At 39.0% G+C, this 15,272-nt stretch overlaps 1 pseudogene; it reads left to right on the top strand.

The window, feature by feature from the left end:
• Positions 1 to 6,518: 6,518 nt before the first annotated feature.
• LOC113284789 lies at positions 6,519 to 6,618 on the top strand (annotated as a pseudogene).
• The last annotated feature ends 8,654 nt before the right edge of the window (positions 6,619 to 15,272 follow it).

The raw sequence follows: 15,272 nt of genomic DNA, 5'->3' as shown, positions 1-15,272 counted from the left end.
AGGTTTAGCTCCTCATATCAAAAACAGGTTCAAAATAATAGATCATGGCTCAAAAGGTGTTTTTATTGAAGAAAATATATAAAACAGCAGATCTGCAACGGTGTATAGATGTTATAGAAGTCACCGTTACAGTTGGTGTTGCAATACTGAAGACATGCGTTACTAATCAACTGTTACAGGATCAGAAATTTAAGACCCTAGAATACGACTGTCCTGCACAGCTTAATGTTCTTCAGCTGTTAAACAACGACACTGTTCTGCGACTGTTTCCCGTGCGTCAATGTTCTTCTTCTTCCTCTTCAGCAGCAGCAGCAAAAAATCTCTGATTTCTTCTTCTCTAGCTCTCCTTAGGTCCCCAAACTCTCGACGCCCCTTCTATATGACCCAAAAAATCTATTTATATCAAAAATACCGATTAAATCTCTCTCATATCTTCCAAAATCTCTTTCCTTCTCTTCACGGCAAAGTTGCGGCAATTTCTTGTTTTAGAATTTCTACGTGTTTCTGAGTTTTCCTTTTTATTCTAAACTCTTCCTTAGATAGATACAAATATCTGGGAAGGTTTACAACACTTTAATCTCTCTAAAATTCCCTAAAACAGGTCACACACGTGACTTTCCATATATTTCTGTTGTGATAAAAATCCGTCGATTGAGCCCAGTCTAATCGATTTAAACACCCATATCAGATTCCTAGACCCATAAGGAGTCTATCCTATGAAAATCATAGGTTTAATCGACCTCAAACTCCTCCAAATCACGATTGCCAAAACTGCCAAATATTTCCCGCCAATTTTCTGGATTGAAACCGTGAAGAAGAAAGGCCCCCCCCTATCCAGAGTAGGGGTGCCTTTAGCAGCTGCCTTAAGGGGTGTCCTGGGGTTACCCCTTATCCAAGTCGGAGGTCCGAATAACAAGTGTCCTCCGGGTGCTTTCCGTCAACTTTTCGAGCCAATTTTTTCCAAAAATGTTTATTAGCCAAAAATACCTACAAATAAATAAAACACCATAATAAGTACAAAAATGAGCCCTAAAAATATATAGAATCGAGACAAATCGGACACAAAAATGTGTCTATCAAATACCCCCAAACCTATTATTTGCTAGTCCTCGAGCAAAAATAAAATAGAAATAAAATCCTAACTCACCGTCGCAGGCATCGTCGATTGTGTTTAGCGTATGCAATAAGCCTTTAAACCCCTAGGTGTCCCTAGTGGCGGAGTGTTGTCTCCGGAGGGCTTACCATAGGTATACCCACAAAACCTTTATACTCCAGACCCTAGCTATCTACACAGAACCTTGGAAGGCACTAAAGAATCTCCTTGGTTGGCATACTTATTGACTACAGGAGGAAGTACCCTGATGCAAAATTCCAATTGTTGTACACGAGTTTGCACTCAAGCATACTAAAATTCATATATAAGTGACAGAGCTCTACTCAGATAGTTGCACTATGGACATCAATATCCGGAGTCGAAACTAATCACATGGATAGATCAAGAAGATGGGTACAGAGAAAAACATAGATGGTATTGATGTTTACTAGGTGAACAGTGTTTCTCATATCTGTCTTAAGGCCTCCGCAAAAATGAACCTATCCTAATGGATTGAGATATCGGTTTGACTAATATCAACACACTGGCATATTCAAGGGAACCGGTGATTGATAATCCTAACTCTAGGTCAACAAAACTGGCATATACAAGGGTTCCAGTGGTCGACTTTATTGAATTTATTCCAGTTGGTCTGATGGTCTGGTCTCAGTTTCTCTTTTTTTTTTTTTTTTTTTTTTTTTTTGTATCTCAATCACTCTAATTCACCCTAGCATTGGTAACAACTTGAATCGTGAGACCCACCTAATCACTTAGAGAAACATAGTTTAAAAACAAAACAAAACAAAATAAAAACAGAAGTGAAAAGGACTCAACGAGATATGGTGAAACTATCATGTTATTTCTAACACCTGAGCTCTGTGCTTTTATGAATAGACTCTTTATATGTTGTCATCTAGTCAGATTGGTTCCTCAACTCCTACAACCAAAATGCTTCCATCCACTTATATTGGTTAGTCCCATCCTAAATAGGGATAAATTTCTAGGCTCTGGAGTTTATTTATTGCAACGAAAAGGTAACAAAAAGTTCTACCCCACCCCAAAAATTAAATCTAACATTGTCCTCAATGTTTCTAATCAAAGAAAAATACCAAAAATATAAGTAACATGAGGAAATAGTAAAGAGATAAGTCGAAAAGATAGTACCTGGGTGAAGTGTAACCAAAAACCTACAAAAATATTATACAACATACAAAATCGCCTTGATGGTCAATCAAGGTAAACAGGGTCCTCCAGAGGGACCTCCTCAACATCACCTGTAGGAAAAGGCTCTAAAAATGGCTTCAATCGCTGACCGTTAACCTTCGAAGAACTATTACCATCTGGTGTCTCAATCTCAACAACGCCATGAGGAAAAACAGTATGGACCACAAAAGGACCGGTCCACCGAGAGCGCAACTTCCCGGGGAATAGATGCAAACGAGTGTCATACAGAAGAACTTTTTGACCTGGAGAAAATGACTTTCGTAAAATATTCCTATCATGCACAAGTTTCATTTTGTTCTTATACTCCTTAGCACTATCGTATGCATCTCTACGAATCTCGTCCAACTCATTGAGCTGGAGCTTTCTTTGAGCTCCTGCCTTGTCAAGTGAAAAGTTTAATTTCTTAATAGCCCAATAGGCTCGATGCTCTAACTCCACAGGCAGGTGACATGCCTTGCCAAACACTAAACGATAAGGTGACATTCCAATGGGTGTCTTAAACGCAGTACGGTAAGCCCATAAGGCATCAGTAAGCCTCGACGACCAGTCTTTCCTATTTGGATTAACTGTTTTCTCTATAATACGTTTAATTTCCCTATTGGAAACCTCTACCTGACCACTAGTCTGAGGGTGATATGGGGTTGCTACTTTATGGGTAATACCGTATTGTTTCATTAAAAGAGAAAACGGTCTATTACAAAAGTGTGAACCTCCATCACTAATTATAGATCGCGGCGTACCAAAACGTGTAAGTATATTCTCTTTCAAAAACTGGACTACAACCCTGTGGTCATTCATTTTACACGGAACCGCCTCAACCCACTTAGACACATAGTATACAACGACAAGTATGCAAAGATAACCAAACGAAATAGGAAATGGACCCATAAAATCAATGCCCCACACATCAAAGACCTCAATCACTAAAATAGGGTTCAAAGGCATCATATTTCTACAGGAAATGGTTCCTAACTTCTGGCAACGCTCACAAGAAACACAATGACTATGGGAATCTTTAAACAACTAAGGCCAGTAAAATCCACACTGCAAAATCTTAGCAGCAGTCTTCTTAGCACTAAAATGACCCCCACATGCATGTTCATTACGGGATTAGTTGTGTAGTTCATTTGGGCATCATTCAGAGTTTTTCTAGCATAATAAATCACATGAAGTAATTTGTTTTCTCGTTGTCCTAAAATGACGCCTATAGCATAATTTGAAGAATCACACATAATCTCAAAGGGTAGGTTCCAGTTAGGTTCCTGGACTATCGGGGCAGTAGTGAGTAAAGTTTTAAGCTTCTCAAAAGCCTCTAAACAAGCATCATCAAAGACAAACTTAACATCTTTTGCAAGCAAATGAATCGACGGTAAAAACCTGCATGCCCTAGGAATGACCTAATATCTTTTACGGTTTTTGGGACCTGTAAAGTCTTAATAACGTCAACTTTGGCTTTGTCTACCTCTATACCCTTTGAAGAGACGATGTGCCCTAACACAATTCCTGATTTAACCATGAAATGACATTTTTCCCAATTAGGCACTAATTTTTTTTTCCTTACACCTAGTCAACACTAATGTCAAATGACGCAAGCACTCATCTAAAGATGAACCAAACACTGAAAAATCATCCATAAAGACCTCTAAGAATCGTTCTACCATATCAGAAAATATGCTCATCATACAACGCTGAAAAGTTGCAGGGGCATTACATAGCCCGAAAGGCATGCGTCTATACGCAAAGGTACTAAAGGGACAGGTAAAAGTGGTTTTCTCTTGGTCTTCTGGGGCAATAACGATCTGATTATAACCGGAGTATCCATCTAAGAAGCAATAGTGACTATGTCCAGCTAATCGCTCTAGCATTTGGTCGATAAAAGGAAGGGGAAAATGATCCTTCCTTGTGACCTTGTTCAATTTCCTATATTCAGTACACACACGCCATCCCATGGTCACTCAGGTTGGGATTAATTCATTATTATCATTCTGGACTACAGTGATAACTGATTTCTTGGGGACAACCTGAACAGGGCTGACCCACTTACTGTATGAAATTGGGTAAATAATACCCGCATCTAACAACTTAAGCACCTCTTTTCGAACTACCTCTTTCATGTTAGGGTTCAGTCGACGTTGCATCTCCCTAGAAGGTTTGGAGTCTTCCTCTAAATGAATCTGATGCATACACACAGTAGGACTTATACCCTTAATGTCTGCTATAGTCCACCCTAAAGCTTCCTTATTGTCTTGAAGTACATTTACTAGCCTACTTTCCTGACCACTATCCAAATCGGAAGCTACAATCACAGGTAAAGTCTCAGATGGGCCTAAAAACACATACTTTAGAGTATCGGGTAGTGGTTTAAGGTCCAACTTTGGGGGCTCTTCTAAAGAAGGAATTAGGGTAGTCTCAGAAACTGGTAATGGTTCGAACCTAGCTTTCTATCTATCAGTGTCTAACACAGGGGTAGAATCTAATAGATCATTCACCTGTTCAATAGTGCTATCGTCGTCAAAATCTAAACCAAAAATGGGATATACAACTTTCTAATGGGTCTTCAGACAAGATGTTTGGTAATGACTCCTGAACTAAGGATTCTATCATGTTCACCTGTTCAACACATGTGTCATCTAGCTCATGAGGTTGCTTACTGACATTAAAAATGTTCATCTCCATAGTCATATTACCAAAAGATAAACTCATCACACCATTTCGACAGTTAATGATCGCATTAGACGTAGCTAAAAATGGGCGACCTAAAGTCACAGGGTCTGGTTCTCTGGGTCAGGGACAGGTTGGGTATCTAGAACCACGAAATCCACTGGATAAATAAACTTGTCGACCTCAATAAGAACATCCTCGATAACACCTCGAGGGATTTTAACAGACCTATCAGTTAACTGCAGTGTCATCTGAGTAGGTTTCATTTCACCAAGTCCTAGATGTAAATACATGGAATGGTAGTAAGTTCACACTGGCTCCTAAGTCAAGTAAAGATTTTTCTACCCGGAAGTTGCCTATTGTGCAAGCAATGTTAGGAGAACCCGGGTCTTTGTACTTTGGAGTTGTGGTGTTCTGAATGATTGAACTTACGTGACTAGCTAAAAAGGCTTTCTTATGGACGCTAAGTTTTCTCTTTCGCGTACACATATCCTTAAGGAACTTGGCATAAGCAAGAATTTTCCTAATTGTATCTAATAAGGGAAGGTTTATGGTAACTTGCTTAAAAACCTCCATTATATCATTAAAGTTAGATTCCTTCTTTGTTGGTACTAATAGCTGAGGAAATGGGGCTCTAGGCCTAAAATCAGACCTTTTAGGAACCAAATTCACATCATCAGAAACTTTATCAGTCTCTTCAGCTACTGGTCCTGAGAGGTGAGATCCTGAGGGGTTAACTACAGTATGTTAACTATCGGGCATGGTTACTAAGGGTTGGGTTGTGTTTGACTAGGAAACTTACCTTTTTCTCTCAAAGAATCACTTATCAGTCCAACCTGGGTTTTTAACTCGGAAATAGCCTGACTATTTTCTTGTCCTATCCTGTTACTAGCTTGTAGACTCTGTTCTACGGATAACTGAAATTTTGAAGTTTGCTGAGTTAACAAGGCGAGAGATTCCTCTAAACTTAGGATTTTCTTATCTGACTGATTCTAAAACTGAGCTAGTCCTGAAGTATTCTTAGTATAGCCAAAACCTGGGGGAGCATTAGAATTACTAAACTGACCTTGATTTTGGCCCTTAGACCACGAAAGGTTCGGATGGTTTCTCCAACCAGGATTATAGGTTTCTGAATATGGGTCAATCTTTTGACGGTTATCAAATCTAGTGTTATTATAAAGAGCATTGGCCTGCTCTTCAATATTCTGGCCTTCCCAAAAAGGCTCCACTCTACCACTAGTCGGCCTTCAATATTCTGCTCTACTTCTAAGGCTTCTAACTTTTTTGCTATAGCAGCAATTTTGGCATCTGATTCATAGCCTCCTTCTACCCTATTAACGTTTCCTCTACTTAAAAGAATTGTTTTCTGGGGTGCCCTACTATTTTCCCATTGCTGGGTTTTTCGGCGATATCATTAAAAAATTCCATCGCCGCATCAACAGTTTGGTTTTCAAATCCACCAGTGCATAGAGACTCAACCATGGTCGTTGTGGAATAATCTAAACCCTCATAAAGGATCTGAACTAGCCTAACCTTTTCTAAACCATGATGAGGACACTGGAATAATAAATCATTGAACCTTTCCAAATACTTATATAAAGATTCTCCCTCTTGTTGTGAAAATGTGCATATTTGCGTCCTAATAGACGATGTTTTGTGCCTAGGGAAAAACTTATTGAAAAAGGCAGATGTAAGTTGTTCATATGTCTCAATTGACTCGGAGTCCAAACTATATAGCCACGATTTGGCCTTATCTTTCAGGGAAAATGAGAATAACCTAAGTTTCAAAGCATCATCATCTAAGCCTCTTATTCTTAGAGTACTACAAATTTCCTCAAAATCCCTAACATGGTAATAAGGGTTTTCATTTTCTTTCCCTAAAAAGATTGGGAGCATCTGTAAGGTCCCAGGTTTCAGTTCATAGGGTGCCTCCGTTTCAGCTAACTTAATACACGAAGGACGAGTAGTCCTAGTTGGATTCGACAAAGCTTTCAAAGTTGCCATTTCTGGCGCTATCGGAGCAACATGGATTCTATCCTCAGTAAAAGGACGTTCAAAACAGACTCTTCAAAAGTCGGACTTTCTAGATTAAGGTAATCGAGACGCTTCGAACTACTAGGTTTCTCTTTAACAAATCTACCTAGTGCGTCTCTTTTACGTTCAGGCATACAATAAAATTTTCTAAATTGGAAGGGTAAGAAAACACAGATCAAGGCCGACTCAACCAAATCAAACCTATTGATTTCTAGCAAACAAAAAGCATGATGACTCCACTTAGATTGTTTCTAGACCATCTTCTAATCCTTCGAACGGGAATTCGTTACAATTTAAGCAAACCCCACTGGAATCAATCCGAGTTAACGTAAGTTGAATAGAGGCGAGGGAAGCTCGGTGGAGCTTTGATACCCAAGGCCTCACCGGTATTACAAGGCGACGCAGTCACACATTCAACTTACAGAAACCGTCAAGAACTTCGAAGTATGCTTAAAAGAGTAACCAATATTTTTCGAATGACTTTCCTGTTAAGCTCGTTACCCTATCGGTCTCGTTCTAGTCAAAATTTTAGGCGTAGGTTCGCGTAGATTACGTGTTCCTAAAGCGGGCAAGAAGAGAACGGTGATGAAATACGAACCCTTATCTTGTATGGCCAGGCCTTTCCCTTTACTAGAAAAATAAATATCCGTATTCAGTCATCAACATATATGCATACGAAAGAGTCCAGTAACTCGCTGACAGGGGATTCGCTAGTGTTTAGAATCTTACCTCCCGTTCCAGACGGGGGATGAATCGGTTGTAGTCGACTCAGGCCACTGACTCCGATGTCTAGTGTACGAACCCAAGGTGCAGAGACAATATCGTAATTATCCTCCTTCTCTGCAAACAGTTTATTTTTAAAGTACCCTTCCGTAGAGTAATAAAAAATAAAATAATGTCCCAAAGTCCAAAAGTCCAAAAAAATAAAGAAAATTTACAAAAATAATAAACCCTAATACAATTTTTTTTTTAAATAAAATAAAAAACCTAAACTAAAATTGTCTAAAATGAAATTGTCTTCTTTTCTGTTCTTTTTGCTTTAATATTTAGCTCCAAGTCTTTATGAAATCACCAAATTCCTTGGCTCAATTTTCTTTATGATCCAGAAACTGTAGACACAAGATAAATACCCAAAAACATAAAAAGGACAAAAATAATAATAAAAAAAATCTAGAACCCTAAAAACAAGTCCGTGTCGGCGGCGCCAAAAATTGATGTGATTTGTAGATAGCGGTAAAAGTGGTTTGATTCTCAGACTTGTTAAGGATATTAATTAGACTTAAATTCTAATATTAAAATAGAAAACTCACTAAAAATTATAGCAAACTCAATCAAAGTTGATATCAATATTAAAAGAACACTGAGGCTAAGATTCCTCTATTTTCCAAATTCAAAGTGATTTAATCCAATATTTATATTCATGCAATTTTCTTGTTCAATTTGATTCTTACTATTGCAACAAGTAGATTTTCAAAAGCAATAATTGTAAATACCAAGCATGAAGCATCAAGAGTCTATAAACTAAGCATACTCCATCAAAATAGATCACAATCACTCAAGTAAAAATTATATTCAATAATAGTCCAAGGCAAATAATCATAATAATAATTGCAATAAATTAAATTAAATAGATTGTGCCGCTTTTCGTTGGAAAAATAGCTTCCTCTATCGCCTCAACAATGAGGTTTAGCTCCTCATATCAAAAACAGGTTCAAAATAATAAGTCATGGCTCAAAGGGTGGTTTTATTGAAGAGAATATATAAAACAGCAGATCTGCAACGGTGTATAGATGTTACAGAAGTCACCGTTACAGTTGGTGTTGCAATACTGAAGATATGTGTTACTAATCAACTGTTACAGGATCAGAAATTTAAGACCCTAGAATACGACTGTCCTGCGTAGCTTAATGTTCTTCAGCTGTTAAACAACGACACTGTTTTGCGACTGTTTCCTGTGTGTCAATGTTCTTCGCGTTCTTCCTCTTCAGCAGTAGCATCAACAAAAACAGATTTTGGTAAAGCTCTGATTTCTTCTTCTCTGGCTCTCCTTAGGTCCCCAAACTCTCGACACCCCTTCTATATGACCCAAACAATCTATTTATATCAAAAATACCGATTAAATCTCTCCCAAATCTTCCAAAATCTCTTTCCTTCTCTTCACGGCAAAGTTGCGGCAATTTCTTGTTTTAGAATTTCTACGCGATTCTGAGCTTTCCTTTTTATTCTAAACTCTTCCTTAGATAGATACAAATCTCTGGGAAGGTTTACAGCACTTTAATCTCTCTAAAATTCCCTAAAACAGGTCACACACGTGACTTTCCATATATTTCTGTTGTGATAAAAATCCGTCGATTGAGCCCAGTCTAATCGATTTAAACACCCATATCAGATTCCTAGACCCATAAGGAGTCTATCCTATGAAAATCAGAGGTTTAATCGACCTCAAACTCCTCCAAATCACGATTGCCAAAACTGCCAAATATTTCCCGCCAATTTTCTGGATTTGAAACCGTGAAAAAGAAAAGGGCGCCCCCTATCCAGAGTAGGGGTGCCTTCAGCAGTTGTCTTAAGGGGTGTCCTGGGGTTGCCCCTTATCCAAGACGGGGGTCCGAATAGCAAGTGTCCTCCGGGTGCTTTCCGTCAACTTTTCGAGCCAATTTTTTTTCCAAAAACGTTTATTAGCCAAAAATACCTACAAATAAATAAAACACCATAATAAGTACAAAAATGAGCCCTAACAATATATAGAATCAAGACAAATCGGATACAAAAATGTGTCTATCAGCAGTGAAGTCATAATGAGTTGGGCACGATCGACCATCTTGATAAGGGAATGGTTCGAAATCCTTAGCCACGTCCAAATGCTTGGAAATATCGCCCTTGGGAATTTTCCCTTTGAGATTCCAAAGAGCCATCCGTGGGTAGCCGTAAAAAACTGTAACCTTCTTAACCGAGCCATCATCTTGTCTGACATCTTCCTTGCGGTGAACCGCTAGTTCATTAGGATCAGGTGCGCGGGGGGATGTGCTCCCAAGAAAATGCCAACATAAAAAAATCCGGGATGTAAGTCTCGATCTTGTGAGATGAACCTACCGTATGAATGTCTCGACAAAAAAAATCCATATGGCGATACAAAGCGCCTAAGAACATCGGTGCAAGTGGAAAAGAAACACCAAGAGACAGCAACACCGCCATCGGGACGGGCTCACTCTTAATGGTATCTTGGGGATTGTACTCAAATACATCATGGAAAAGCCAAAACAAGATGAAAGCGGCCAATTCCGCACGAGGATTCTCCACTTTTCGCTCGGGGGCAAGAACTTTCCCGTCTACTAACCACGGAGCCCAATACTTGAGACAAAGAGGGAAGGAAGCACGTCGGTTGGTCTTGGAAACCCACTCAGGACCAACCTTTGATGGAGCAGATGAGCCATGAATCACTTCGTATGCACGAACAAAACCAGACAACAGCCGCTCTCCGATTGGGCGCGTTAAAGGAATCTTCTTTTATTCAACCCATGTGGTCTTCCCCTTCGAAACGGAAAATGACACCCCTTTTTTGCGCTCACCAGTAACCTTCTTGTCCTCGCTCTTTTTTGATGGCGTTTGACCCTTCCGTACCAATTCATGCTGGGAAACGTCTTTACAGTTCAACAGGTAAGTGCATAACACTTTGTCTTCATCGTTCAACGCTCCATAAACAGCCGCCTCGTCATACGAGTGATTGCCATGAAGTGGTAATCCTGTAAGGGCAAACACATCCTCCAGAACGGTGGTCGCTTCTCCGCACGCCGTAAAATGAGTGTGAACATGAACAATCCAGCAAGAGAAATGCCTCAGTATGTTGCGCCTACATCTTTTCACCTCCCATTTAATAGACGAATTTATGGCTTCGTCAATACATGCTTTACGAAGGGCGGCCGCGTGACCAGGATTGGAACGTATGTAAGATGCCCAGTGCGGCCATACCGGATGGGTTTTTGACCCGGAGAGGATATCGATAACGGGGAGGTCGTAGTCACCGTGATGAATGACCATCTGCGGTACTATCTTAAAAGCAAAAGCATCCATAGTCTCTGACTCGGGTTGCATAAGCCATCCAGGATCAGAAGGATAATGCAATACATGAGGGTTCAAAAGGCGAGGGACCAAGATGTCGTCAAGAGGAAAAACGCATTTACCACCACGGAGCTCCCTCAGACATAGCGCACGCTTCAGATCAGGTCCGCTAGTGAACTTTGCGATCGTATATGACCTGCCATCCGCTGGAGCAGGTAGGAGAATTTCGTCATGTCCCGAGTACTCGGTCTCCTCAAAACCTCTACTCATGGCTCCTCCGGACTCGGAGGATTCTTCAGATGAACTGCCAGTGGAATTACTAGACATGGCGAGTATATGTGTATATTTGATAAGGAGGGAGAAAAAGAAATATGAGGGAAAAAAGAAACTAGCAGGTCTATATATAGAGGGCTTCAAAGCCTGAACGTGGCGGTTACACATAGGAGATGATAACCGACAGTAACTGAAACTAAAGAAGAGGGTTTTGCATGATAAAAGAAAATCAAGCGTCGCCCATGTTCACGGAGTCAATAAAGAGGAAGATGGGCCCCTCACCCGACGTTCTATGAAAAGAGAGAACGTTTGATAAATTCTGCGACTATAGGGTCATCTAACGATTGACCCAATAGTCAGAGGACTAATGTTGATACATGAAAAATAATATCCCTTAACGGGTCTAGGGTGCCCCCGAAAGGGATGGCGAACCTAACGTGAGACATGGGGACTAAGCCCAAGCCCAAATGAGAAAATACACATGAAGTGGAGAGGACAAGGAATGGATTAATGAATAAGAAGAAGCATATATTAGGGGAAGAATGGCATTATGAGTAATTAAGAAGGTTTAGGACATGTGGCATGATGTCATATAAAGAAGAGGCTTTTGGAAAGTCTATATAAGGAAGGACAAGGTACAATGGAAGGACAAATCTCTCTCTTACTATTCTTAGTATAGTGAGGTTACTTGGTGTAGCTAGGACGGGTAGAAGCAAAACTAAAACCACCCTTCAACATGTATCACTCCCTCTTAGTCAATACTTCATCTCACATGAAAACCACTCCCCCTTACATAATGATCCGAAAACCATATGTATTTGTAGTGTGAATACACACTGTATTAAGCCCGAGACTTAGTCCAGATTGAACACACACTGTATTAAGCCGCTACAGACACTAGACTACTACAAACTAACTTCGGTCTGGACTGTAGTTGAACCCCAATCAATCTCATACTGATCCAAGGTACAGTTGTGCTCCTTTCGTCTCTGATCCCAGCAGGATACTACGCACTTGATTCCCATAGTTCTCACCCACAACTAAGAGTTGCTACGACCCAAAGTCGAAGACCTTAATAAACAAATCTGTATCACACAGAAAAGTCTACAGGAATAGAAAAATCAGTCTCCCACAGAAATACCTACGAGTTTTTGTTCCTTCTTTTGATAAATCAAGGTGAACAGGAACTAATTGATGTAGCGTACTTATATTCCCGAAGAAAATCCTAGAAACACCTCACAATAATATTAATCGACTAGCGAAACAAGATAATGAGGAATCAAAAACGATGAGACGAAGATGTTTATGACTACTTTTATATCTTGCCTATCATAGAAATTAATCTCAAGCCCATCTTACGATTGCACTCAATCACGATAGAAACAACAAGATCAGATAACGCAACTATTGAGAAATAGTTGGGTCTGGATTCACAATTCCAATGAAGTCTTCAAGTTGTTAACCTACAGGGTCTCGATAGAACCTAAGGTTAAAGGAGAATTGACTCTAGCTTACAAAACTAGTATCAGACAGGAGGTGTGGGGATTAGGTTTCCTGGTTGCTAGAGTTCTCCTTTATATAGTCTCCAAATCAGGGTTTGTAATCTAAGTTACCCTGGTAACAAAGCATTCAATATTCATCGTTAGATGAAAAACTGATTAGATTCAAGCTAATATCTTTAAACCGTTAGATCGAACTTAGCTTGTTATACACAAATGAAATGCACGTTCATTTAGTTTTGTGTAACCGTACCTAAACGTGTACAAGTCGTTGGTTCAATAGCAGTTAACCAATGGTTAGACATATGAGCACTTTCATATCAACCTTATTCATCTTCACCATAACTAGTTCAAATGACTCAAAAGAACTAGTTAGAGAGTTGTTCAATTGCTTAGATCTCATAGAAGTATATAAGACACAATCGAAGCAAAAACGATTTTGATTCAATCGAATCGATTCATGAACATTATAGCCACATTTTTCAAAGACTGCAATCCTTAGTTTATATTTGTCTAGGTTCATGAATAAACCGTTTTTAGAAAATAACCCACTCATGTATGCATACCGGTACGCATACTTAAGTACCCGGATTGAGTTTGTCTTCAGTTCACAAACTCCAGCAGAAATTCACGAGATGTGAACTTCCGGCAGTACGCGGACTTAACTTCCAGACATTCTGAACTAGTAAAGTACGCATACTTTAGTTCAAGGATTTTGGACTTACACAAGTATGAGTTCACATACAATGTTTATATCCATTCGAGGTTATATATTCTAACCTCTCATTTCAATCATTGAAACATTCTTATAGAATGTTAAATAGAGGTTATTCACACACTATTCTTCATTAAAGCGATTTTCAGGATATTGAAATAATCAACATGACTTTCGTCACTTGTAAAGATGAACTTGGCCAAAGAAAAAGCTTACCAACACATATTTCGAGAACTAGATAAGAGAGATAAACTCGGCTCAAAATAGCAAATGTGTATAATCGAAGTCTATAGAGCAATACGATATTTGTTTCAAGATAAGAGATAAAGTAGAAAGACTTTTGAGTGATATATAAGTTCAAGTCTTCACATATCTTTTTTCGATGAATATCCACCATTTCCTTGAGTAGTTATTCGTCTTTGCATGATGAACGCCGTGGAGTCTAAAGCTCAACTACACTTTCTATCCTAGTCCGAGACTTAGCTATAAGCAGACTAGAAATCGACTTATAGTTTTGGAAACTAAACTTGAGAAACAAGCTTGATATAGCAACGCTTGCGAGTTCGACCGAGCAGTGCTTTAACATTGGTAGAACAAGTTATTGTGGAATCACAAAGAATGAGACGAAGAGATTTGTGATTACTTTTTATACTTACCTATCGGAGATAAATCTCGAGCAAATATTAGAGAATATAGTACTCAACACGATATAACAAGTAAGATTAGAATACGCAACTACAGAGAAAATAATTGGTTCTGGCTTCAGAATTCCAATGAAGTCTTCAAGTCGTTAACCTATAATGGTTTTAAGAAAAACCTAGGTTAAAGGAGAATCGACTCTAGTTGCAACTAGTATCACACAAGAGGTGTGGGTATTAGGTTTCCAAATTGCTAGAGTTCTCCTTTATATAGCCTTTCAAATCAGAGTTTGCTAAGTTAGCTTAGAAACAAAGCATTACATATTGACCATTAGATGAAAATCTGATTTAAGATACAAGCTAAGTCTGTTTGAAACCAAAGCAATATCTCTCCACCGTTAGATGGCCTTATCTTGTCACGCATAAACGAAATATATTTTCATTAGATATGGGTAACCATACCTAAACGTGTATACTGAGTTGGCTCAATAATAGTTAACCAAAGTTAGCCATATGAACACTTTATCTTAGCCACATTCATCTAACACATCTAGATCAACTATGATGATCAATCAATCATGAAATATAATCAAATGAATCTAATTGTGTTTCATAGAGTTGTTCAATTGTTGACAATCACATAGAAGTATTGAAGCAAAATCGGAATGATTTGTAATGAACAAAGTACAAGAATCAGTTCATGAACATTAAGCCACTGTTTGAAAATATTGCATTCCTTATTTCATAAATATATTTGTTCATGAGTATGTAAACATACTAAACCGATTTTAGAACTTTGACCACTAAGTTTGCAAACGGGTACCCAAACTTTAGTTCCGGACTTTGGTCTTGTCCAGCAGTTTGCAAACGGGTACGCAAACTGTCGTCCCGGACCTAACTCAGGTAGAACCGTTCACATACTGGAACGCAAACTTGGTTCCCGTACTTTAACAGTTAAAACCGCTCACATACTGGTATGCAAACTTGGTTTCCGGACCTGAATTATACCAACACAGTTTGTACACTATGTACGCATACTGTGATGTTTCCCAGACATAGGTTTTAGTTCTAAACTC

This window comes from Papaver somniferum, chromosome 5 (assembly GCF_003573695.1).
Source record: "Papaver somniferum cultivar HN1 chromosome 5, ASM357369v1, whole genome shotgun sequence".
Taxonomy (NCBI): domain Eukaryota; kingdom Viridiplantae; phylum Streptophyta; class Magnoliopsida; order Ranunculales; family Papaveraceae; genus Papaver; species Papaver somniferum.
Note: the sequence above shows the minus strand (reverse complement) of the source record. Positions and strands in the feature narration are given on the sequence as shown.